Genomic DNA, 24,902 nt, shown 5'->3' with positions numbered 1-24,902 from the left:
ATCCTCATTTCTCAGATCAGCAGTGACCCAGGAGAACTCTGTCTGGGCTTGTGGCCAGGGGGCTGGTGGTTGCTCAGTGACTGAAGGGAGGTGACCTGGTAATCTTGTTAAACACCGTGTCCCAAGCCAAGTTATAGAAAGATGATTACATAAAGCTATAAAATTGAAAGAGACCTTAGAACATGGAATTACTTAAAAGGAAAGCACTTTAGACCACAAAACATCAGAGCTGCAGAGACTTTAGAATCTGGAATGTTAGAACTAGGAAGGTCTTTAGAACACAGACTGTCAGAGCTGGGAGGGCCCTTAGAACCCAAGATGTCAGAGCTGGGGGGTGGCTCTTAGACAGGATGTCAGAGCTGGGAGGGCCCTTAGAATCCAGGAGGTCAGAACTAAAAAGGATTTTTAGAATGTAAAATTTTAGAGCCAGCAGGGACCTTAAAACATAAAATGTTTGATAGCCAGAAGGAACTTCAGAGATTATTGAGTTCAACTTTTTTAAATTTATAAAGAATGAACTGAGGGTCAAGGCCACACAATGAGTTAGCAATAGCCACAGGACCAGAAGCTGGACACCACATTTCTGCTTTCTCCCACAAACCCAGCCACTACATGAATCATTCTCCTTCCTGACCCATGGCATGTTGTGTAGGCTCCAAACCAGCAGAAATCCTTCTTGTCAGAATAATTGGAATAAAACTAGGGCCACCCAGAAAGTTAGCAGCAGAGTATGACCTAGGTCTCCTTTTTCTAGTTTCAATATCAGACCCTCTGTACTAGATTTTATATTAGACTACCAATGACCTTTAAGCCTCAGTGTTGAAATTCTGTAAAATGGGGATATTTATTACTTTTCCTACTTGAGAGGGCTGCCAGGAGAGTACAGTGAGATAATGAAAGAGGAAGTGCTTTGTAAACCTCAAAGTACCATAATAATGTAGGTTATTGTTATATAAGTATTTTAACACATATTAGCATATTTGAAAATCTTTCAAGATGTTAAAAGTAGTGTACTATTGTAAAAGATGACTATTTACTCTCATTATGATGATCACTGCTTTGTGACCATGTCTGCTGTGAATTAAAAATTTATATGATTTTATAAAAATGGGACCCCACCCAATCACTGTCAGTTGGCCCATACATATTAGTTGACATTTATGTTTGAAAATTGCAAATGGTTTTGCAGTTAATTCATTTGATCCTCACAACAACCTTGTAAGCTACATACTATAGAGAGTACCATCCTCATTTTATATCTAGGGAAATTGAGTCAAGGTATGACTAAATGACTCATCCATTGTGGGGGGTGAGTGAGTGGGATGGGGTTTCAAACCCAGGCCTCTTCTTACTTTTCAAACACTGTCTTTCCTAAATAATCTTCATCTTATCAATTCCTCATGCATGGAGAGTAGGTTGTACTTCCCAAAGTGTTTTAGCTAAAATGTTATTTAGAGCTTACCACAATAATGAATAAATATTTGCCAAAGGAATGAACAAACCTGTGAGGTAGGTAGCACAGGTATTAGCAGGTTCTGGGAGGGTGATTTACACATGGTTACACTGAGTCATAATGCCAGAACTTGAGATGAGGCACCCTTATCCTGTGTCAGTGCTTTCTAGAGCACCATGCTCCCTTTTTGTTCTACATCCTCCGGGAGGTCAGGCCATCATGTTGGTTTTCTTGGTGTAGTTTTCAATTTCTTTGTCATCCATTAATCGGTTGGTGGACAAATGGATGACACAAGTTGGAAGACTCTGTTGCCAAGGTCATTCACTGTCTGGGAATGAAACCTATTAAAAATGTATGACTGCTACAATTCATTTCACAGTGTTTAGATTGTGTTTTCTTTGATCTTTCTTAGGATGATCCCATGGTGTTTACGTCTTAGAATTTCATAATTGCAAATGGCATCCAAATTGCATTTGGAAATGCAAATGAATTGATAATGCTTGCTAGAGAACATATGAATACGTATGTAACTCAGGTTCAAACCTGAGTAGAAGACTCCTCATTGGTGGAGAGAATGATGATTCAATTTTTGCCAGAAAATGCATGAGGAATGGAGCTGGCTGGAGAACTTGGAAGACAAAGAGACTTCTTCCTTCTTCTATTTATAAGAGATGAAGCATACAGGTCCAGACACTGTGGAAAGATAAGGAAAGTGAGACAAAGAAGGTGATCAAAACAGAGAAGAGACTTGAAAGTTACATACATACACAGACAGAGAAAAAAACAACTCTCCAATTTTTCCCTTTCACCTCTTTGTTCTCTCTATTTATACATGTATTTATATTCATATAATGTTATATTCATAATTGAGGTGTCCCTTTCACATATTAGATCTTCAGGTGCTCGAAGTTTATTTACCCTCCCTTTCTGAACTTGACAGTATTCATTTGTAGAATCTCAAAAAAAAAAAAAAACCATAAACATCTTCCTCAGAAGGTCCTTTATCCTCATTTGACATTTTCCTGAAAGTGGCCAAGCAAATTAGAACCAGAATTCTTTGGGAATGCTCATGCCCATATTAACTGGCTACTATCTTATAGACCTATAGATTTTAATTGTTTCCGAATTTCTTTTGCTTTCATCTTTAAAATAAATGGAGTCCTTTCTGCTTACTCAAATATGGCTTTATAGACAAGTGAACTTGGGATCACAGTTAAAATCCTACACATCCCCCTTCTTGATAGACCTCTATAGGTGGAAGGACACTCCAATCTTTGCCTCTCATTCTACTCAATCAATTTTTGTGATCCAACATTCCAGACTAGACTTAGAAGCAGATAATACCTTTTACTACCCACTAATTAACCCTGCCTATGATTTCCAGATTTGAAAACTTTGCCTCTATCACTTCAAAATCCTGGAACTTCCTTCAGTGTCTCGAACCATCTCATCCTGGAACATCCAACCATCTCTGGCCTTCTCAAACTGGAATATCTTTCTGTACGTCTCTCTTGCTTCCACTGGCGAATTATTCCTGGAGTCTCCATTTTGTGAAGGAGCCTAGGCTAGCCTTCATCTTTTTCCTAGTACTTTTCCAGGCTTTTAGACTTCAAGTCCATTCTCCTTTTACCTCCAGCATTTCAGCTCTTTTTAAGTGTTGTCTTCTCCCTTTAGAATATAAGCTGTTTTTCTTAAATATGTATCACTACCCTTTGCATAGTGCCTGGCACTTAGCAGTAATAAGTGCTTAATAAATACTTCTTCCTTCCTTCTCTCCATCTGTCCTTCCTTCTTTTTCTTTGTGCAGATGCTGGTTTACTACATAGTCACTTTTTTTAGAGAGTCCTTTATTGTCAAATGAATGATCTAAAATAGGTGGGAGAGGTTAATCAAGTGTCCTTCTTTTAAAACTGCTAGAATGCACATATAGGGTCTTCATTCAAATCATTGCCTAGGTGGCCCAGATGTAGGGGTAGGACTTGGTACTGCACTCCTCAGGCTTCTCATACTATCGAATAGGGTTTGATTCAACAATCCTGGCTTTTGTCCCCTTGAAGTGAAAGCCAGTGGCCTTAAAAAAACAATCTTCAAAATTAAGGACATTCTCCTAGCTAAGTCTCTTGAGAATGCTAGAGACCGATGAAAAAGCCAAAAAAGAAAAAAAAAGTAGCTGGTGTTCAAAATTTTACTGGTGGGGAGAGGAGAGAAAATAAAAGAAGAGGTGAGAAGCAGACAGAAATGGGACTTCTGCTTAAGATCTTCCAAGAGGAGATAGGGAAGACAGCTTCTGTTTGCTTTAGGATTTAGGCAGAAATCTGCTCAGTGAAAATCAAAGGCAGAGGAACAAGCTGACATCTCAAGTGAAAATGTGGGAAAGTCTTGGGAGAAAGTGAGAAAGCTTTTTTCAGAGACTTGATTAGGCACCTCTCACAAGTAAGTTAGTGTTACTGCTATCAAGCAATTTGCTGTGAAATATATATACAGTGGTATCTCAGTTACCATCGTTAATTGCTTCCAGAAGGTATGAGGAGTGGCAAAAACGACGAGTATCCAATGAATTTGTCCCATAAGGAGTACATTTCCAGTCGGTTCCCTAACCATCTCTCCCCACCGAATCCCCCAAAAGAGGCAAGTGGGACTTCCAGCTGTGGAGAAACAAGCGAGCCCAGCCCTGTCCAGCTAGGTTCCTCCCATTTTTGAAATAGTATTTTATTTTTCCAAATATATGTAAAGATAATTTTCAACCTTCATTTTTGTAAAACTTGGTGTCCTAAATTCTTCTCCCTCCCTTTCTTACCTTCCCCCTCGCCAAGACAGCAAGCAATCTGATATAGGTTAAATTTTCGCAATTCCTTTAAACATATTTCCATATTTGTCATGTTGTGCAATAAAATTCAGATCAAAAGGGGAAAAATCTGCAAGAAAGAAAAAACAAACAAGCAAAGACAAAACAATAACAAAAAGGTGAAAATGTTATACTTTGATCCACATTCAGTCTCCATAGTTTTCTCTCTGGATGCAGATGGCATTTTCCATACCACGGCTATTGGGATTGTCTTGAATCACTGCTTTGTAGACAGGAGCCAAGTCCACTGCTGATGATCATCACATAATCTTGTTACTGTGTACAATGTGCTCTTGGTTCTGCTCATTTGCTCAGCATGTAAATCTTCCTGAAGTCTTTTCTTTCATATTTCTTTATTCCGAAATCAACCTGCTCATCGTTACTTAAAGAACAATAATATTCCATTTCATTCATATACCATAACTTATATAGCCATTCCCCAACTGATGGACATCCACTCAATATCCAGTTCTTTTGGGTTCTTCCCTTTTTGAGCCAACTTCCCTACGTCCTGCCACCTAAGCTTCCCTGAGCGGGAAGAGGGCTAAATGTGGAGGTGGAAGCTATGATCCTGTGCCCTCTGCTTCCCACACCTCTGACCACAGCCTGGGCTTGGGGCTGCCAGGAGTCCTGCTTTCTCCTCCAGTACCTCAACTCCACCTAGACTTCTGCCACGAGTGCTTGAGCCACCACCTTCTGATCAGCACACCGACTATTCCATGTCCTGGTATGCCCCTTCCAGTAGCACTGTTTGGGGAGTCAGGAGACTATATGTTGTAGTCACATCCTCCTGCAGTAACTCCCCCACAACCTGCCCACTGATGCCCACAGGCTAAGCATCATGGACTCTAACCAACAGTCCTGGACACAGCCACCTACTGGTAAAGAGCTGCCCATGGCCAAGGACCATAGCGCAGTGGTGGGGCTAAGCAGTATACTCACATCCCTACTGCTCAACCAAGATGACAACCAAGTTTGAGAAGTGCAGAGCAAGCATCAAGTGAAGTATCCACTATTTGGATACAGTGATAGAGTATCCAAATGGTTGAATACTGAATTCTATGAGTTTCAAAGCAGATTAATGCAAAGGTAGCCCCATAATAATAATAATAAACATAGAGAGTGAGACAGAAAGATACAGAGACAGAGAGAAAAACAGAGAGCAGATAGACAGTGAAAGAGACAGAGAGAGAGACAGACAGACAGACAGACAGACAGAGACAGAGAGACAGAGAAAGACAGAGACAGAGAGAAACACACAGAGAATATTATGTTCTAAGAATGTGTCACACAACTTAGGCTAAAACACTAGCCACAAGAATGTCAGCAGACCCAGAATTTTAGGTCCTTCAAGTATGGAGGAAAAGAGTAATTTTACAGTGACCTTCAGAAAATAAGCTAAATTTGTGTCTCCTCTGGTGCTGAGAGCGATAATTACAAGAAAACAAAATCTAGATTGGTTTCCCTCCTACAGAAAGTGAAAGCACTAAAAGAATCCATCTCTTCTCTGCATGCTGATGGGGAAGATGAAGGATTCCTTGGAAGAATGTCTAGCAATAGTGGAGGTACGTTTAGAGCTAAGCGGTGCTCGACAATGGACCTTAGGAAAACCAGAGTGCTAATCCTGCCTCAGATATTTACAGCCTGTGACTGGACAAGTCATGTATTCTCAGTTTCCTCATGGGTAAAAAGAGATGCTGAGAGCATCTACCTTCTAGCATTTCGAGGATCAAGTAAAAGAATATTTGTAAAAGGCTTTGAAAATCTCTAAGTGCTATTTAAATTTGCTGGCATCTACTTATATTTCTATATTCGTGCACTAGAAATGTTGTCGGTATATAACTGGTAAAGGACAAAAGCTTGGAGAACAGAACAGATTACATTCTCTTGGGTGGCTCCCACTCTTGTGTGTGTAGCATCTTCTTTGCCCAAATTGCTCCTTTCAGGTGCGGCTTTCTAGGAACAGCCCTCAGCTCCACCCTATGGATGAAAGATTTCCTTAACCTTCCCTTAGGATGGGTGATGGAATATCAAAGGTGTCCTAATAGCAATGATCTCAGAGGAACTTCTTCTAGCTCTCCTCCTTTTGCCTTCTACCAGAAATGCTAGCCTCAGGCTCCTTTACCCAGGAGAATGCATTTCCATGTGATATCTACTTTTGGAAGCTAGATGAATATGAATCAATAAAATCTCTTTTGTTCATCTTGAGCCCCCAGCTGGTAGTCTCAGGGATTAGACAATCTATCTCTGTCTAGTGAATCTATATCACCATATAAAATCTCCTATGCTTTTTATGCTTTACCATCTTGAGTGTTTTACCATTCTTTACTTCCCCACCCAGATTCAGCTGTCTTGAATGCCCAAGGGCACATGTACAAAACCAGTACTGAAATAATCTTGGAATCTTAGAGAAATCAGTTTCTTTCTTTTTTTAATTGGAAAATGTAAAATCAAAATAAACTTAAAAAAAAAAAAAAACAAGGATTGGGATATATTTCAGGACTAGACTCCGGATTGAATCTCAAAAGTAAAAGCAAAGCAAAGAATAGAAAAGTATGGATGTCACCAGTTTCGCTTTCAGACACAGTTTTGCTTTCTATCACAGGGATGACTATGGCTACTGAGTATCTGCTCCAAGGTTCAGCTATAGCTTCACCGTTTCAGCATTCTCTTTCCCGTTAGTTCCTTTGTTGTTCAGTGGTGAGTAGCAGCAGCAATGCAACTTTGTCCCATTACATGCTCAGATGCAAGTCTAATCCTCATGTATTTCCATTCTGATGCTGCCATTTCTTCCCTCAAGGTTTCAGATCTCCCTTCTCCTTGAGGGTGGGCAAGGAAAGCCTCCATGATCCTAGAATAAGGACATACCTCTGTCCTACCCTGCAAGATATCTATTTCAGACTCTCACCAACTCCTTGGGAGAAGGAGCACTAGAAATGGGGAAAAAGGGGTTCAAAGGTGAAATGAAGATGGAGAATCCTAAACAGAGTGAGGAGGTTGGGTGATGGAAGAATGTGACCTGGGATGGACCACTGAATTCTCTAGTAGGAGACGAGCAAGCTGGGTGGACAGTTCAGTTAGGAAGTCAATTCATGTGCTCCATGGAATGATACATGCTGCTGCCAAGAGAGGCCACCTGGTAATAATTAGAAGATAAGAGCCATTCTCAATGGGTGGAGGACAGGAGAGCAAGAGGGAAACGTTTTGGAATTCAACTGTTATTGTTTGGGGTTTTTTTAGTTAAAAATAAATAATAGATTTATATGAATGCATGTAGATATATGTACATATATACATATATTATTCCCCCAATTGCATGTTAAAATAGTTTTAATAATAGCTTTTTATTTTCAAAATACATGTAAAAATAGTTTTTAACATTCACCCTTGCAAAACCTTTTGTCCCAAATTTTTTCCTCCCTTCCCCCCATTCCTTCCCTTGGATGACAAGTAATCCAATATAGGTTAAACATGTGCAATTCTTCTAAACATGTTTCCACAATTATCATACTGCACAAGAAAAATTAGATTAAAAAGGGAAAAATGAGATAGAATAAAAACAAGCAAACAACAAAAAAGGTTTGATCCATACTCAGTCCCCACAGAACTCTTTCTGGATGCAAATGACTTTCTCCATCACAGGTCTATTTCAATTGGCCTGAATCACCTCATTGCTGAAAAGAGCCAAGTTCATCACAGTTGATCATCACGTAATCTTGTTGTGGGTACAATGTTCTCTTGGTTCTACTCACCTCACTCAGCATCAGTTCATGTAAGTCTCTCCAGGCCTCTCCGAAATCTTCCTGCTGATCGTTTCTTATAGAACAATAATATTCCCTAACATTCGCATACCATAACCTATTCAGCCATTCCCCAACTGATGGGCATCCACTCAGTTTCCAGTTCCTGGTCACTACAAAAAGGGCTGCCACAAACATTTTTGCACACATGGGTCCTTTTTCCTCCTTTATAATCTCTTTGGGATATAAGTCCAATAGATCCACTGCTAGATCAAATGATATGCTCAGTTTGATGGCCCTTTGGGCATAGTTCCAAATTGTTCTCCAGAATGATTGGATCTGTTCACAACTCTACCAATAATATATTAGTGTCTCAGTTTTCCCACATCCCCTCCAACATTTATCTTTATCTTTCCCTGTCATCTTAGCCAATCTGAGAGATGTGTAGTAGTACTTCAGAGTTGTCTTAACTTGCATTTCTCTAATCAATAATGATTTAGAACATTTTTTTCATATGACTAGAAATGGCTTTAATTTCTTCATCTAAAAATTGTCTGTTCATATCAGACCAATTAAAACTATTTTTAAAAAAGTTTTGAGTTCTAAATTCTATCCCACCTCTCTCATTCACTACCTCCCCCTCTCCCTGAGATGGGAAGCAATCAAATATAGGTTATACATGTGTATATGTAAAACAATAAATATAATTTTGAAAAAAGAAAAAAGAAGATAAGAGGCAAGTATTGTAGTAGTAGTGAGGGACTGTTCTCTGGGTGATACCAAATTGGTCTTAGTTTAAACAGGCACATATCAGTCAGTCAGCAAGCATTTATTAAGAATCTTAGGTATGTTGGCTTTTCAGCATATTTAATATATACCAGGCTGAAGTGCTTTCCATGACTTGAACAACTTGTAGATTAGGTGTCAAAAACAAACCTTTAAAAAAAGTTGCTGAGGGACAACTAGGTGACCCAACGGAAGGAGCAACCATCCTGAAGTAAGGAGGACCTGAGTTCAAGTCTGGTGTCAGATATTTAACTCTTCCTAGCTGTGTGACCCTGGGCAAGTCACTTAACCCCAATTGCCTCAGGGGAAAAAAACACATTGCTGAATATCACAAAGTTCTGGGCAGGAAACTGAAGACCTCATAGTTACAGGTGATATCTCCATCCCTGCTGTCAGTTAAAGGCATAAGCTTCAGAAAAGAAATGTAGTCTTGGGAAATGAATATCTAGTTGTTTTTTAATGGTATAGAGAGGATGGTCTTTTGAATAGGGATGAAGTGCATCTAACAAGGGCTAGGAAAAAATATATTTACCAGGAAATTTGCAATTCTAATTAAGGGAAATTTAAATTAAAAATATATAGTGGTTAAAGCTGTTTCTTGGAATATAATTTGCAATTACATAAAACTGGAAGCAACCTAAATATCCAATAGTACAGGAATGGTTAAATAAATATTGGTCTATTACTGTAATGGAATACTATAATGCAATCAATACTGACACACACACACATATTATAAAGAAATCTGGAAAGGACTTTGTGAAATAGTGCAATGTGAGAAAAGCAGACTCACAAAATGAAGAGCAAACTAATGACAATCACATGAAGTAAAGTGAAAGAAAATGAATGGAGAGAAGATGCTGATACACATTTAGAGGAAAAACTCAAAGAGCATGATGATACTTTATATTTAAATAAAGTTAAATGTAAATAATTTTTAAGCAAAAGTAGTTCTCTTCATTAATGTTTGCTGTAGTTTCCAAGTAAAATGTATAGTAAAGATATAGTAAATGTAGAAAAATATAAATATAGTGAGAATGTAATGTAAATATATAAATGTATATAATGTAAATTGTAAATATAAATATAAATAAATATGTGTAAATATAAATAAAGATTAGAGAGAAAACTGCTTATATTTATCTGACAAAAAGTAACAGAGACAGAGGAGAAAAAAGAATAACAGCAAAGAAGACAAATAATTCACAAGAAAACAATATCCAAGAAGAGGATCAGCCATTAAACAGAGTGCTAGAGAACTATTCACAAATGCATAAGCTATGAACAACAAACAAGGTATATTGCTAGGTGGTGCCTTAGTACACAGAACATTAGATCTGAAGTCAAGAAGACCCGAGTTCAAATCCAGCTTCGGACACTTACTATCTACGTCACCCTGGACAAATCGTTTTATCTCTTTCAATCCCAACCAAAATGGAGATGATAATAGCACCTATTTTCCTGTCAGAAGGATAAAATTATGTAAAATTTGCAAAGTATTTTGAAAATCTTAAGTTCTAAAAAATTGCTAGTTATTATTATATAGATGCTAATACAAGGAGGTAAATCAATCTTATAGATATCACTGACTCTTGCTGAAATCATATCCAAGAATGGAATATAGTTATGAAAGCATATGCCTAATTCAAAGGGACAACATAAGCAAAAAATACAGTGGAATAACTTTGTATGTTAAGAAGATATATTCAGTTGAAGAAATCTAAGAACTGGAGGACAGAAGCATGACAAAATACTTTTCAATGAGAACTAATGGAAGGACAGATAGAAGTGATATCATATCAGGAATTTGCTACTGTCTTCCCAGAAAAGGTACATAGTATAGATGGAGACACCCAATACTAGGTCTGGAATAGTTTCATTAGAGAATTACAATATCCACTGGAATTTTCTGCTAGAAGAGAAGCTCCTGATATATTTTTATTTTCTATAATGATAATTCCATTCATCAAAATATGGAGGAAGCAAAAGAGAGTTATATTCTGACCAGAAAGGAAGAATTAGTTCCTTTTTTCTTTCTTTCTTTCTTTTTTATTAAAGCTTTTTATTTTCAAAACATATGCATGAATAGTTTTCAACATTTACCCTTGCAAAACCTTGTGTTCCAGATTTTTTCCTTTCCTCCCCCCACTCCCTCCCCTAGATGACAAGTAATCCAATATATGTTAAACATGTGCAATTCTTTTATACATATTTCCACAATTATCATGCCGCAAAAGAAAAATCAAATCAAAAAAGGAAAAATGAGAAAGAAAACAAAATGCAAGCAAACAACAACAAAAAGAGTGAAAATACTCTGTTGTGATCTACACTCAGTCCCTATAGTCCTCTCTCTGAATGCAGATACTCTCTCCATCACAAGACCATTGAAACAGGTCTGAATCATCTCATTGCTGAAAAGAGTCACGTCCATCAGAATTGATCATTGTATAATTTTGCTGTTGTCGTGTATAATGTTGTCCTAATTCTGCTCATTTTACTCAGCATCAATTCCTGTAGGTCTTTCTAGGCCTCTGAAATCATCCTGCTGATCATTTCTTATAGAACAATAATTTCCATAACATTCTTATATCATAACTTATTCATCCATTCTCAAGGTAATGAGCATCCACTCAGTTTCCAATTTCTTGCCACTACAAAAAGGGCTGCCACAAACATTTTTGCACATGTGGGTCCCTTTCCTTCCTTTATAATCTCTTTGGGATGCAGACTCAGTAGAGACACTGCTGGATCAAAGGGTATATACAGTTTGATAGTCCTTTGGCCATAATCCCAAATTACTCTCCAGAATGGTTGAATCTGTTCACAATTCCACCAACAATGTATTAATGTCCCAGTTTTCCCATATCCCCTCCAACATTTATCATTATCTTTTCCTGTCATCTTAGCCAATCTTAGAGATGTGTAATGGTACCTCAGGGTTGTCTTAATTTGCATTTCTCTGATCAATAGTGATTTAGAGCACCTTTTCATATGACTAGAAATCCTTTCAATGTGGAAGGATCATTTCCTGAAAGAGAAAAACAGGACTTTTGAAAAGAAGCAATTATTCCATCTTAGAGCACGCAAAGGAGAGGAAAACTGAACTTAGCTTGATACGTATCCTATATTTTGGGACAGATTTATTAGAGTTCATAAAACAAATAGGAAGGGTCCTGTGACCCTAAACAGTAGAGAAGTTAATTCAGAAGAAATGGGAAAACTGTCAAGAATGGAATTCTGCTGACAAAACACAAACCATTCTAATGACGAAGAGGGGGAAGCTGTCTAGAGAGGTCAATTTGGATGAGATACTACAGTGGAGGGAGGAAAGAAAGGGACCCAGGATTCTTGGAGGACACCCACAGAGAGAGTGACATGGGGGCCAAAGAAGCTGATTCATTCTTGGGCTTCATTAATAGAACCATAGCATCCCGGAGGAAGGAAATGATAATTTCCACTGTTCTCGTCCCTGCTCAGATGACATCTGGAATACTTGTGTTCAGTTCTGAATGCCTTTTAGAAAACATTGACAAAGCACACTGGATTTGAAGCCACAGGAGCTACGTTTTATTTCCCGCCTTGCAACTTATTTAATTCTGTGATCTTGGCTATCATGTTGGTTCTCCAGACCTCAGTTTCTTCATTTGTAAAATGATAAAGTTGAAATAGACAACCTATAAAGTCTGTTCTAACTCTAGAATTTTGAATCTGGGTCTAGAAAAGGATGCCCAGGACAATGAGGAGACTGGAGACCATTTCAATTAGAAATGTTTAACCTAGAGGAAAAAAATTAATTTGGGAGAAATGATAGCTGTCTTTATGTATTGGGAGAGCTGACAAGGGGAAGAAGGATTAGACTGTGGTGATGGAAAGCAGACGGCCACTAGGGGGGAAATCCATGCCCCGGGGGCTCAGGATTTAGCCTAGAGCCTCACTGCCTTTGAAATTTAAGTTTTTGTGGAACAATGCCTCAGCCAGACTTGCACAATGGTATGGTTAAGTCTGGACAGTATAAGACTAAATGATGTGAGGGCAAAACTATGCTGGGCAAAGTAACGTTAAGTGGAGGATGCCTGACTGCAAAAATTGGAACTTTTCAAAGTTTTTCTCAGAACAACCTGTGAGGTCCACAGACTGACCAGTGATAGTTTGGGGGCTGCAGAAACAATTCCGGGAGCTCCTATCAGGTATAAACAGGGTGATTACTAGTTGAAGTTATTGGTAACAAGGGTCATTCAAGACTAGTGAATACAAAATTCCAGGTACCAGATCCTTCAAGTTCAAAAGGATCTCAGAAATTGGCCAGTTTACTTTCTTCTGAGGTAGGCCTTTCCCCTTTGGACAGCTTTATGAACGGAAAAATTATTTAAAAAATTAAAACTAAAAAATAAACAGTCCACTTTAATGACAAAATGGATATATTTTCCCCAAAAAGTTAGTGAGAAGACTGGCTTTGTTTTATATAATTTTATAAATCTCCACAATGTATGGCTTGATAGAAAACAACTGGATTCTTTTGTTTTCATTCAAATTGTTGCAAACATTGTTTCGGCTGAAGTATATGGAGAAAATCTAATCTCATACAAATAAATTTTTCTGGTTTTGGTTTTGTTTTATTTTGTTTTGTTTTTTTTTCTCCTTAAGACACACCCAAATTTGTGGCTTCAGTTTCCTGATTCTGCAGCTTGATCTGGTTCTGCATTCTCGTTTTGTCCTTTGGAGGTTAAGCATTCAGTCATTCAATGTAAAAGCTAAACTACCTCCGAAGACACAGAATGAACTTTTAAGTTTAATCTTCATTATTATGATTTTCTCCATAATTTTCTTCTCTCTTTATTTAACATTAATTTTTATTTAATATTTAACAAAAAACGGTCAAGCCCTGTTTCGTAGCCTTTATCCTTTTCTGAGGCAGAAATGCTTTCACTGAAAATTTAACAACCAGTCCTTGCTAATCAGTACCCAGAATACAATGAGTACCCCGAGATACAGATTAAAATCCCAAATGGTCCCTGCCCTCAAGGGATTTACTTTCTAAGCATAATTAATTTCATTTCTCTTTCACATAAATGCCTTTCAAATATCTGAAGACACCTTCAACTCCAGCCTGTGTATGAATGATCTTGGACGTGACACTTAAGAGTAATGTGGGAAATCCCTGGGACAAGGTACGACTCTGAGGTAGTTTCGTTTTATGACAGCAGTGGTCATGTGTGTGTTTCTACTGGCAAAAGGCTGACTGAGAATATTTGACCTCAACTATATGAAACCAGATTGAACTGGTTTCTCCACCTTCAGTTGGTTCTATCAGACAAGTGCTGGATTTTTGTGCCATACATAAATTGCCCTGGTTTGATATATTTTAAAATTCTGTGGCTTTTAAATATGGTTGTCACTCATGGCTCTTTTCAACAATGAGATGATCCAGGCCAGTTCCAATGATCTTGTGATGAAGAGAGTCATCTACACCCAGAGAGAGAAGTGTAGGAACTGAGTGTGGTTCACAACATAGCATTTTCACTCTTTTTCTTGTTGTTTGCTTGCATTTTATTTTTGCCCTCCCTTTTTTCTGGTTGATTTGATTTTTCTTGTGCAGCAAGATAATTGTATAAATCTGTATGCATATATTGGATTTAACATATTTTTACCTTGTTTAGCATATGTTGGATTACTTGTCGTCTAGGGGAGGAGGTGGGAGGAAGCAGGGGAAATTGGGACACAAAGTTTGCAAGGGTTAATGTTGAAAAATTATCCATGCATATGTTTCAAAAATTAAAAAAAAACTTTAATAATAATGTCATTGAAAGGAGACATGCATAAGTTATGGCTCTTATAGCGTACGCTACAATGACAATGAGAGAAATTGCAATGGCTGTTAGTATAGGGAAGTCAAGCATTTCAAGGATCAGCCAAGGCCACAATGAAATACAATCATTTATGCTGACGCTCAAAGGAAAGCTCAATCAAAAATGAAAAAAAAAAAAGCCGCCAAGAATCAATAAACTATTTTTGTTTTATTTTTTAAATTTATAATAGCTTTTTATTTTTCAAAATACATGCAAAGATAGTTTTCAACATCCATCCTTGCAAAACCTTATGTTCCAAATTTTTCTCTCCCCCCTCCCCTAAACAGCAAATAATCCAATATAGCTTTAACATGTGCAACTCTTCTAAACATTTCCACATTTATCATGCTGCACAAGAAAAATCAGATCAAAAAGGAGAAAAGACAAAAAAAGTTGAAAATATTATGCTGTGATCCACATTCAGTCTCCATAGTTCTCTCTCTGGATGCAGATGGCTCTTTCCATCACAAATATAATGGAAATGCCTTGAAACACCTCATTGTTGAAAAAAGCCAAGTCTGTTGTTGCTGTGTACCATGTTCTCCTGAACAAAAAACTTGAGAATCATTGTGTTAAAGTACTATAGTTTACAGTACTATATACTATATAGTAGTATATTGCTATCAAGTAGTTCTTGTTTCCTCAGAAAACAAGAATTTTGGAATAACATGGTAGTTGGCAAGGTTGTTATGGACTACTTTAAAGCAATGATTCTCAAGTTTTTTGATCTTGGAAATCCTTTACGCTCATAAAAATTATTTAAGACTCCTCTAAGCTTTGTTTATGTGAGTTATATCTATCAGTATTTACCACATTAGAAATTAAAACTGATAAAAATTTAAAGTATCTACTTCTTTTTAAAATAACAATAATAAACTGATTACATATAATCACTTTGATGATAATGGATATATATTTCAAAACAAAAAAAATTTAGTGAGAAGAGTGTTATTACTTTACATAGTTTTATAAATTTCCATGTTTGACTAAAAAGAAAGTAACTAGATTCTCATACCTGCTTCTGCATTCAGATTATCGTTGATATATTGTTTCGATTGAAGAATATCTAATTTCACATAGATATGTAGTTGGATAAGGTAGGAAGTATGTTAATAGGTAAATAACATCTTAGTTTTATTATGAAAATGAAAATTTTGAAGATTCCCTTAAAGGGTCTTAGAAATCCACAGAGATCCACAGACTACACTTGAAGGACCTCTGCTCTAAACTATGGCATAAAGAAATTGGAAATTGAGTGGATTTCCATCATTCAGGGAATGACTGAATACGTTGTGGTATATGAATGTAATAGAATATTGTTGTTCTAAAAGAAACAACTAGTAGGGTGATTTCAAAAAAACCTGCACTTACATGAACTGATGCTAAATGAAGTGAAAAGAACCAAGAGATTATTGTACATAATAAAAACAAAATTGTATGATAACCAACTGTGATGGACTTGGCTCTTTTCAACAATGAGATGAATCAAGGCATTTCCAATAGACTTGTAGGAAAGTGCCATCCACATCTAGAGAGAGAACTATGGAGATTGAATGTGGATTAAAGCATAATATTTCCATCTTTTTTTTGTTTTGTTTTTTTAGATTTTTCGTGTTTTTTTCCTTTTGATTGATTTTTCTTGTGCAGCATGATGAATATGGAAATATGTTTATAAGAATTGCACATGTTTAACTTATATCGGTTTTCTAGCTGTCTTGCGAAGAGAGGAGGGGAGAGGAAGAAAAATTTGAAGCACTAGATTTTGCAAATATGAATGTTGAAACCTATCTTTGCACGTATTTGGAAAAATAAAATACTATTAAAATTAATTATGGCATAGACTTCTAGAAGTTGGAATTGAAAACTTAAAAAAAATTTAAATAGTTGCTAACCATTGCTATGAAAAAAAATTATTAAAAGCAAGGCAATACAAAGACTGGAGTATTGAAGAGTGAAATATGTGTGTGTGTGTGTATGCACGCGCGTGCATGTGTGTACATATATATATATATACACACACACATATATATATATATTTTTCCTATATTCCTATATACCCTGAGTTACATAAAAATTTCTCCAGTAAAAAAAGAGTCATGAGTGGAAAAAGTGTTAAGAAGCCCTAATTTACAAATTATGCTTCTTGAAGTTGCTCCTTCCCTCATGTGACTATTTTTCTGTCTGTCTATAAAACCAGCTCTTTCCTCACTCCTGCACCCCACCTTTCACTTTTATTAATATATATTAGAATTTGGCCAGGAAATGAAATCAAGCTCGCAGACCTATCATCTGTAGATACCTTCTTTCACATTTTGAAAATAGGGTCTGTATTTATTCTTCTCTTGTCCTGTATGGAGATCCTCAACTTTTCTCCACAGTTTGATTCACATTCAAACATTTTTTCCAATGTCCTGGGAAGTAGGTTATGTGAACTCATTGATCCAGATTCTTAGAAGACAACTATGTACCTTGTTATTATAATTTCACTCACTGTGGGTTTCAACACACTGGTTGACTTTTTCCCTTCTATACTTTCCAACTTAAACATTGCTCTTCTTGATATAGAGAACAAGCACAATGAGAACTGAATAGGTCCATCTTTTTCCTGTTGTCAGTGTCTTCACCTCTTCCATTTCAAGTACCCATCTTACTGCATTTTAAATTTTTGTCTTTTATCCAACAGAGTTCAAAAAAAGATCTCTTTTCCTTGTCCTTAGTTTTTTTAGTCATTGCTACAAAATGGTTTGCAGTCTCAGAGGAATCCTTGATTTTTCCTTTTCCATCACCCCTCATATTCAATTGATTGTCAGCAACATGTTGATTGTACCTTCACAGGAAGATCACAGCTATACCTTCTTCCTTCTCTTCTCTTCACTCACGCAATCACTATGGTGGTTCTGGTCCTCATTATGTCTCACCAGGACAAAATTACAGTAATATCCTAATAAGTCTCCTTATCTTTCCCAATCCAGATTCCTATAAAAGTGCTGAAGAAATTGTTAAAAGCAAGGCAATACAAATGGAGTATTGAAGAGTGAACCATATATATATACTTGTTTTTGGCAAGGCAATGGGGATTAAATGACTCCTCAAGAGTAAGTATCAAGTGTATTTGTATTCCAGTTCTCCTGACTCCAGAGCCAATGCTCTTTCCACTGCATCACCTAGCTGCCCCTGAATTGATATTTTTAAAGTACAAATCTGCCCATGTTCCTCTCTGGCTCAAGAAACTCCAGTTGACTTTCAGATAAAATACAAACACTATTTGGTATTAAACTCTCATAATGAGGGACACCAGGTGATGCAATGGAGAGAGCATTGGCTCTAAGTCAGGAGGATGCGAATTCAAATACAGCTTCAGATACTCTTAGCTGCATGATCTTGGACAAGTCACCTAACCCTGATGCCTCCATTAAAGTAAAATAAAAAACAAGCCAACCAAAAAATCTCATGGTGATCTGGCTCTAGTCTTTCCAGGCAAATTGTACATCTCTGTCCTTCATGTACTCTCTGTTCCAGATAGAATGACTCCATTGCTATTGTTCATAGATTTTTTCCTCATCTGGGCCTTAGCACAGACTGACTCCGTGATGCCTAAAATCCTGTTCCTCCTAACTTGCACCTCTTAGAATCCTTAGCTTCCTCCAAGGTTTGGTTCAAGTGCCACCTCCCATGACGCTACCTGATCCCCTTATGTGTCTGCATCTTTTTTTTTTTTTTTTAAAGAAAATCAATGTTTCCAAGATTTTATAAGAGTTATATATATATGTTAAATGTTAAATGTTTAAAAATTATTCATATATATGTATTTTGAAAATAAAAAGCTTTTATTAAAAAAGAAAATAAATCTCTTTCTTCATTTTATTTGCATATTTCCTCTGGAGAGGCCCTATTTTAAAGAAAACATTGATAAACCGGAGAATATTTGGAAGGGGGAAGTCAACCAAAAGGTTAAGATCATCTGAGGACAGACTGAAGAATTTGGGAATGTTTAGCCTTCTGCAGAACTAAGTAATCCAGCCAAAGTAGTCTCTCTGTTTTCCTATCTTCCATTTTTTCGGTTGACTGTCCCACATGTCTGAAATATATTCCCTCCTCATCTCTGCCTCATAAGAGTCCTTTAAGAAGAAATTCAAGCACTACCTTCCATATAAAGCCCTTCTCAATCTTTCTAATTTCTAGGCCCTCTCCCCAAACTGCCTTGTGTATATTTGTCGTTATCCATTACCTTTTTTTTCTGCATATATTTACATATGTGCTCATTGTCTCTCCTATACTCTTATTAGAATATTAGAATATTAGAATAGAAACTCCTTGTGAGTCAGTACCATTTTATTCTTTGTATTCATATCCTCAGCACCAGCACAGGGCCTGGTGCTGTAGATAAATACTTAATCAATCAATATGACATGAGGGGTAATCTGTCACCATATAATTATGTTGACTTGGGTCAGTCCTTTGTGAGATGTATCACTGAATAAATGCTGGCTGATTGATTTGGAAGAGAACCCTCACAGAGGATATGATAGCTGTCTTCATATATTTGAAGGGATGTCATGTGGAGAAGGCACTAGATTTGTTTTTTCTGACTCCACAAGGCAGAGTCCTGCAAGAATTCTTCCAGTGGGTGCAAGTCAAGCAAGCTAAGTCAAATCAAAAAGCTTTATTAAGTATCTACTGTGTTCCAGGCCCTGGGTTAGGTTCTGGACATACAAAGAAAGGCAAAATATAGTCCTGTCCTCAAAGAGTTCACAGTCTAATTGTGGAAGACTATATGCAAACAACCAGATGTGAATAAAATACATACAGCATAATGACTTTTGCAAAAGGTGGGACTTCAGTTGAGGAAGCTAAGGAAGCAGGAAGTAGAGACAAAGGAAAAAATAAAAAGCATGAGATTCAGTCAGTGAAAATACCTAGAGCCAAAACCTGGTCTGTGGTGTACAAGGAATATCAAGGAGGCCAGTTGCAAAAAAAGCCAATTTGGGTTGTATGTCAGAAAAAGACTTCCTTTTTCCTCCTTTTAAATAATATTTTACTTTTTCATTTATTCATTTTATATAAAATTTTGAGTTCTACACTTTCCTTCCCTTCTTCCCTCCTCTCCCCTCTCCCTGAGCAATTTGATACAAGTTATTTATGTGCAATCATGTAAAATATGTTTCCATATTAGTCATGTTGTAAAAGAAGAAACAGAACAAAAGAAAAAAAACACCCCAAAAGAAAGTGAAAATAGTACACTTTGATCTATCAGTTCTTTCTCTAGATATGAGCAAACATCATGAGGATTTTGGACTAGTCTTAAATTGTTTTGTTGAGAGAAATGCTAAATCAGTCATGGATGATCATTGCACAATGTTGCTGATACGGTATACAATGTTCTCCTGGTTCTGCTCACTGCACTTTGCATCAAAGCATATAAGTTTTCTGAAAGACTTCCTAACAATTAAAGCTATCCCAAAGTAGAAGAGGTTGTCTCAAGAGATACAACCTTCCTTCCTGGAAGTCTTCACACAGAAATTTTGTTGGATCTTGATGATACTTGATAGCAACTAGAGTCACTTATAACTCCTAAATTCAGTGATTCTGTATTCTGTGTTTGTGCTACTTCTTTTTTTTTTTAAATATATATATATCTTTTAAGTTATACATATACATTCATTTTTTACATATTTACATATCACTCATGTTGGGAGAGAAAAATCAGAATAAAAGGGAAAAGCCATGAGAAAAAGAAATAAAAGAAAAAAAAGGTGAAAATAGCACTCTGCGATCTTCATTCAGTTGTTTGTGTTACTTCTTTCTATAGAATGCATTCTTAAGTATAGGAACTTTCATTTTTGTGTATCCCTAGCGCATAGCTTAAAAAAATCATTATGAATGGTAGTCTCTCTTTATATTTGTCCTCAGCTATTTGCCCTTTTCCACATTTTTGTAAGTCCTATAGAATTTGTGTTGTTTGATGAGTTCTAAATGCAGTCACAATGGCCCATTTAGATATTTCCCCCTGGTCTGCCATATTAAAATTGTGTTCCTGAAGGAAAAGCTCATTCCTGAGATTCCTTTTGAGTATGGTTTGGTTACCAGGAGGTAAATAGCTAAAGATTTCCCAGTGATAATATTATTGTTAAAGGAATCCCTTGCTCAGGAGGGCACTGTGCTGAATTGGATTTTATCCACACACATGCAGTGAGTCTCTAATCTGGTAACCACTAGGTTATTACTGTAACCCTCTTCCCAGGGTATCTCCCCAATCTCCGGCGATGATCCCTCTTGGGCTTTGCTGATGAAATACACAGACTAGTTTCTGGGCAGGCTCCCATGTGTCTGTAGTTCTGCTGCTTAACCAAGTTTATAACTGATTATGCTGTCATAGGAGTCCAGTACTTACCACACACCCAACTCTTCATGCTTGTCTGCTTGCTCCGGGGATGTCAGCAGGCAGGTGGATGTAGGACTTATTCCTCATGGGGTTTCTGGAAGAAAAACCGATAAAATACTTGGTGCATATCTGACCTTACAGCTGCACTTTTTTCTACTAAGAGGCTGAGGGAACATGAACAGCTGGCTTCCCCACAACATGAAGGGTATACAGTCTCCATATAATTATGCCATTTTGGGCTAATCCTCCCTGAGAAGTAAAGCAGCATTAAAAATAATGATAACTGGCATTTATATAGTACTTTAAGGTTTGCAAAGCGCTTTGCATATGTTAATCTCACTTGATCCTAATAACAATGAAAAAAGCTAAAATGATCCTAGGCTTTACCAAGAGACATAACTTCTAGGAAAAGGGAGAAAGCTCACCAATGAAATTCTCCACCAGAAACACAATTTCAATATGACAGAACAGAGGGAGCTGTCTAAATAGACCATTGTGGCTGCATTCAGAACTCAGCAGACTTGTTTGTGGAGTATTGTTTTCAGTTCTGAGCACCCCAATTTATGAAAGACATTGATAAGCTGGAGAGGCCAGAGAATAACAATCAGGATGTTAAAGGACTGTGACTTCATGTTAGATAACAATCAGTTGAGGGTACTGGAGAAGTTTAGCTTTGAGAAGGGAGGATTCATGGGGAACATGATCACTTTCTTCAAGGATTTAAAAGATTTATGTAGAAGAAGGATTAGATTTTTCTGTTTGCTCCAGAGCAAGCACATTGGGTAGAAATTTTGAAAGAAGCAAAGGTATACTTGATTTAAATTTCCTAACAAATTATCACCAAATGGAATGGGTTGTATTGCAAAGTGATAGCATCCCCAATTTTAGAAGCCTTATGTATGACATGTTAGGTATATTACAGTGGGCATTTTATTGGGTATGGTTTGGACTAGATGGCCATTGAGATCTTTTCCAGATCTTAAATTCGATAATTTTGAGGTAGATGCTAATTATCATCCCCATTCTACAGATGGAGGCTTACTGAGATTATATGATTTGCTCAAGGCCACAGAAATAGTGGTGGAAATAGGATTTGAATCCATGTTTTCCTGACTCTTTATACACCATATCATAGTCACCTCATTATCCATAGGACAGCACCCTACTTTCCACATTGATCCTGTTCTGTGTGAATTCCCATTAGCTTTGGTCCTATTGCTCTGGAACTCAGATCATATTTCCATGCCCAGCTCTATGAATCTAGCATCTCAGATTTCCCTCATTGACCATGCTGCTTGCCATTTGATCTCTAAAACCCAATATAGGGATAAAATGTAAGATATTGTTTCATTTCTGTTTAACTTAATCAAGTCCACTAAAAAAAACCAGACTTTTGTTACTTAGGCATATTTTTCTTGACACATGGAGAATCAAGGAGCTATGATTTCGTGATATAAGTAATTCCTAGATGAAGAAATTCCTTGAGAGGCTGACTCCAAGTCTAGCCCTCTATCCACTATGTCAAGCTGCCCAGGAAATAGTTGATTCCTAATTGCTTATTGACTTTTTGCAGGCACTACACCTGTCTCATCTCAATAAGACTCTCACCTATTTTTCACGGTTACCTAATGTTTGAATGAAGGTTCCTACCTCATTTTCTTCCCCGTCCACTCCTGACTATCTCCATTTGGGTCATCATCTTTGGCTCCTCCCCACAGGACTCTGCTCCTAGAACCACCTTGAACACTGATGGGCCAGCTTTGGCCTTATTCCGCTAAATTGTGGACTGCACTGGACTTCCCACTCATGGCCACAACCTGCTGCCACAGCAATGCTCCCTTCCACCAATTTCCCTTTATGTGCTGTCTTTCCCATTAAAATATAAGCTCCTTGAGGGCAGGAACTGTCTTAACTTGTTTATATTTGTGTTTTCAGACACTTAGTCCAGTACCCAGCATATGCTGTTGTTTTCAGTTATTTTAGTTGTAAATAGGGTCACCAAGAGTGAAACAGGACTGAAATGAGTGAACAGCAACAACATATGTCAAGCTTTACTTGAAGTCCATCTTCTCCAACATTCAACATTAAGTCAACAAAAATGTATCACTATTTTTGTAGGGTGATATAGCAAAGAGAAGAATCTTGAGAAGACAGTGTCTGCCTGGGGATATTTCACAGGACACATGGGGTGGTGGTGGTGGTGAGACAAAACACACACAAAAATAAGACTGAAGAACCCAAGGTAGAAAATGACAGATTTATTAGTGGCTTTTTGTTGCCGTTTATTCATTTTTCAGTCATGTTTGACTCTTTGTGACTCCAATTGAGGTTTTCTTGGCAGGGATGCTGGAGTGTTTAGCCATTTCTTTCTTCAGCTCATTTTACAGATGAAGAAACTGAGGTAAACAGGGTGAAGTGAAGGTAAACAGAGTGATTTGTCCAAGATCATATAGTTAATGTCTGAAGCCAGATTTGAAGTCGGGTCTTCCTAAGTGCTCCAGACTCAGTGCTTATTGAGAATCATTGTCAGTTTGTAATTGTGGCTTCTTGATCTGAGTAGATGAATAGGGTTAATGGAAGGAGGCTGGTAAAGAAAGCGAGTTTAACTGTGTTTTTACATAATAATGAGAAGTTGCTGGTTTTATGTGGGAGGGTGATGTTGTAGATTAGGGGAAAGGTAAGTACAATAATGGATAATAGAAGCGAAGAATTTAATAAGAAGTTAATTACTTTTATTTAGAATATCAGCAAAATTTTTGGTTCCTAAGACCAATGGATGACTATTATTATCCTTTAAAAGTGAGAAAGCCATGGGTTTTAAGCATGGGTTCAAGAGTTAGCAGTTCTTGTAACTTTCTCGGGCATACAAGGAGATTTAAACTCCTAAATTTAGATTCACAATCTAATGTTTTTGTTAAACTATATTTGCAGTATCCACTGCACTTGTGAAATATATATAGTAAATGTTTAATATATAATAATATATTACTATATAATAGATGGCATATACTATATAGTAAATGTTTAATAAATACTTTATCCATCGTCCATCCACCTTTCTATCTGTCATGCAGGCTATGCAGTTCAACAAACATCTGGACAAGGAAGGGAGGATGCAGCTGTCTGCATTTCTTGGGTGAACAGCAGCTATTTAGGTAGACAAAAATCTCTCTGATCCTGGTGGTCATGCTTGGCCCAGTAGCAGAAGATAATAAAAATGGTTCCCATTTATTTAGTACTTTAGGGTTCGCCAAATGCCTACTTAACATTATTTCACTTGAGCCTCATAAAAATTCTGTGAGGTAAGTACTATAATTATTATATCCATTTTATAAATGAGAAACTGAGGGTCAGTGAGGTTGAGTGATTAGCCAAAGCTCATATAGCCAGCAAGGGGAAATTTCATACTGGTTCTAGACTCCAACATTGCCTCTTAATTTGGCCCCTGATATCTGTGGCAAGTGAGGGTGAGAATGGAGCATGGATGGAGGGTTGAAGCCAGATTGAGTAACTGTGTTGGGGCAGAGTTGTTGTGAGAGTCGATGAGCTCATAAGATCAGAGGTCATCTAGTCCAGCCCACTCATTTCACAGATGAAGAAGTGGTTAGGTATCCCATGGCACAGAACTCTGGACCTGGAGTCAGGAAGACCTGAAGGCAAGTCACATAACCCTGTTTACCTCAGTTTTCCCATCTGTAAAATTGGGATGATTACAATAGCACCTACTTCCCAAGGTTGTTGAGAGGGTCAGATGAAATATTATTTGTAAAGCATATTGCAAACTTTATTTAAATTACTATATAAGCTGTAGCTAATATAAAACTGAGACCCCAAGGTAAGCGACTTGCCC

General features: G+C 37.2%; 1 long non-coding RNA gene across 1 annotated transcript; it reads right to left on the bottom strand.

Annotated features, from left to right (window-relative positions):
• Positions 1-1,479: 1,479 nt before the first annotated feature.
• On the bottom strand, positions 1,480-21,601 carry LOC116422801. Its single transcript, XR_004233339.1, has 3 exons — positions 21,478-21,601; positions 21,062-21,146; positions 1,480-2,146 (listed from the first exon to the last, which is right to left on the bottom strand). It is a non-coding gene; the product is annotated as an uncharacterized LOC116422801 (long non-coding RNA).
• Positions 21,602-24,902: the final 3,301 nt, after the last annotated feature.

Source organism: Sarcophilus harrisii, chromosome 3 (assembly GCF_902635505.1).
Source record: "Sarcophilus harrisii chromosome 3, mSarHar1.11, whole genome shotgun sequence".
Classification (NCBI taxonomy): domain Eukaryota; kingdom Metazoa; phylum Chordata; class Mammalia; order Dasyuromorphia; family Dasyuridae; genus Sarcophilus; species Sarcophilus harrisii.
This window is presented reverse-complemented; position numbering and strand designations above follow the sequence as displayed.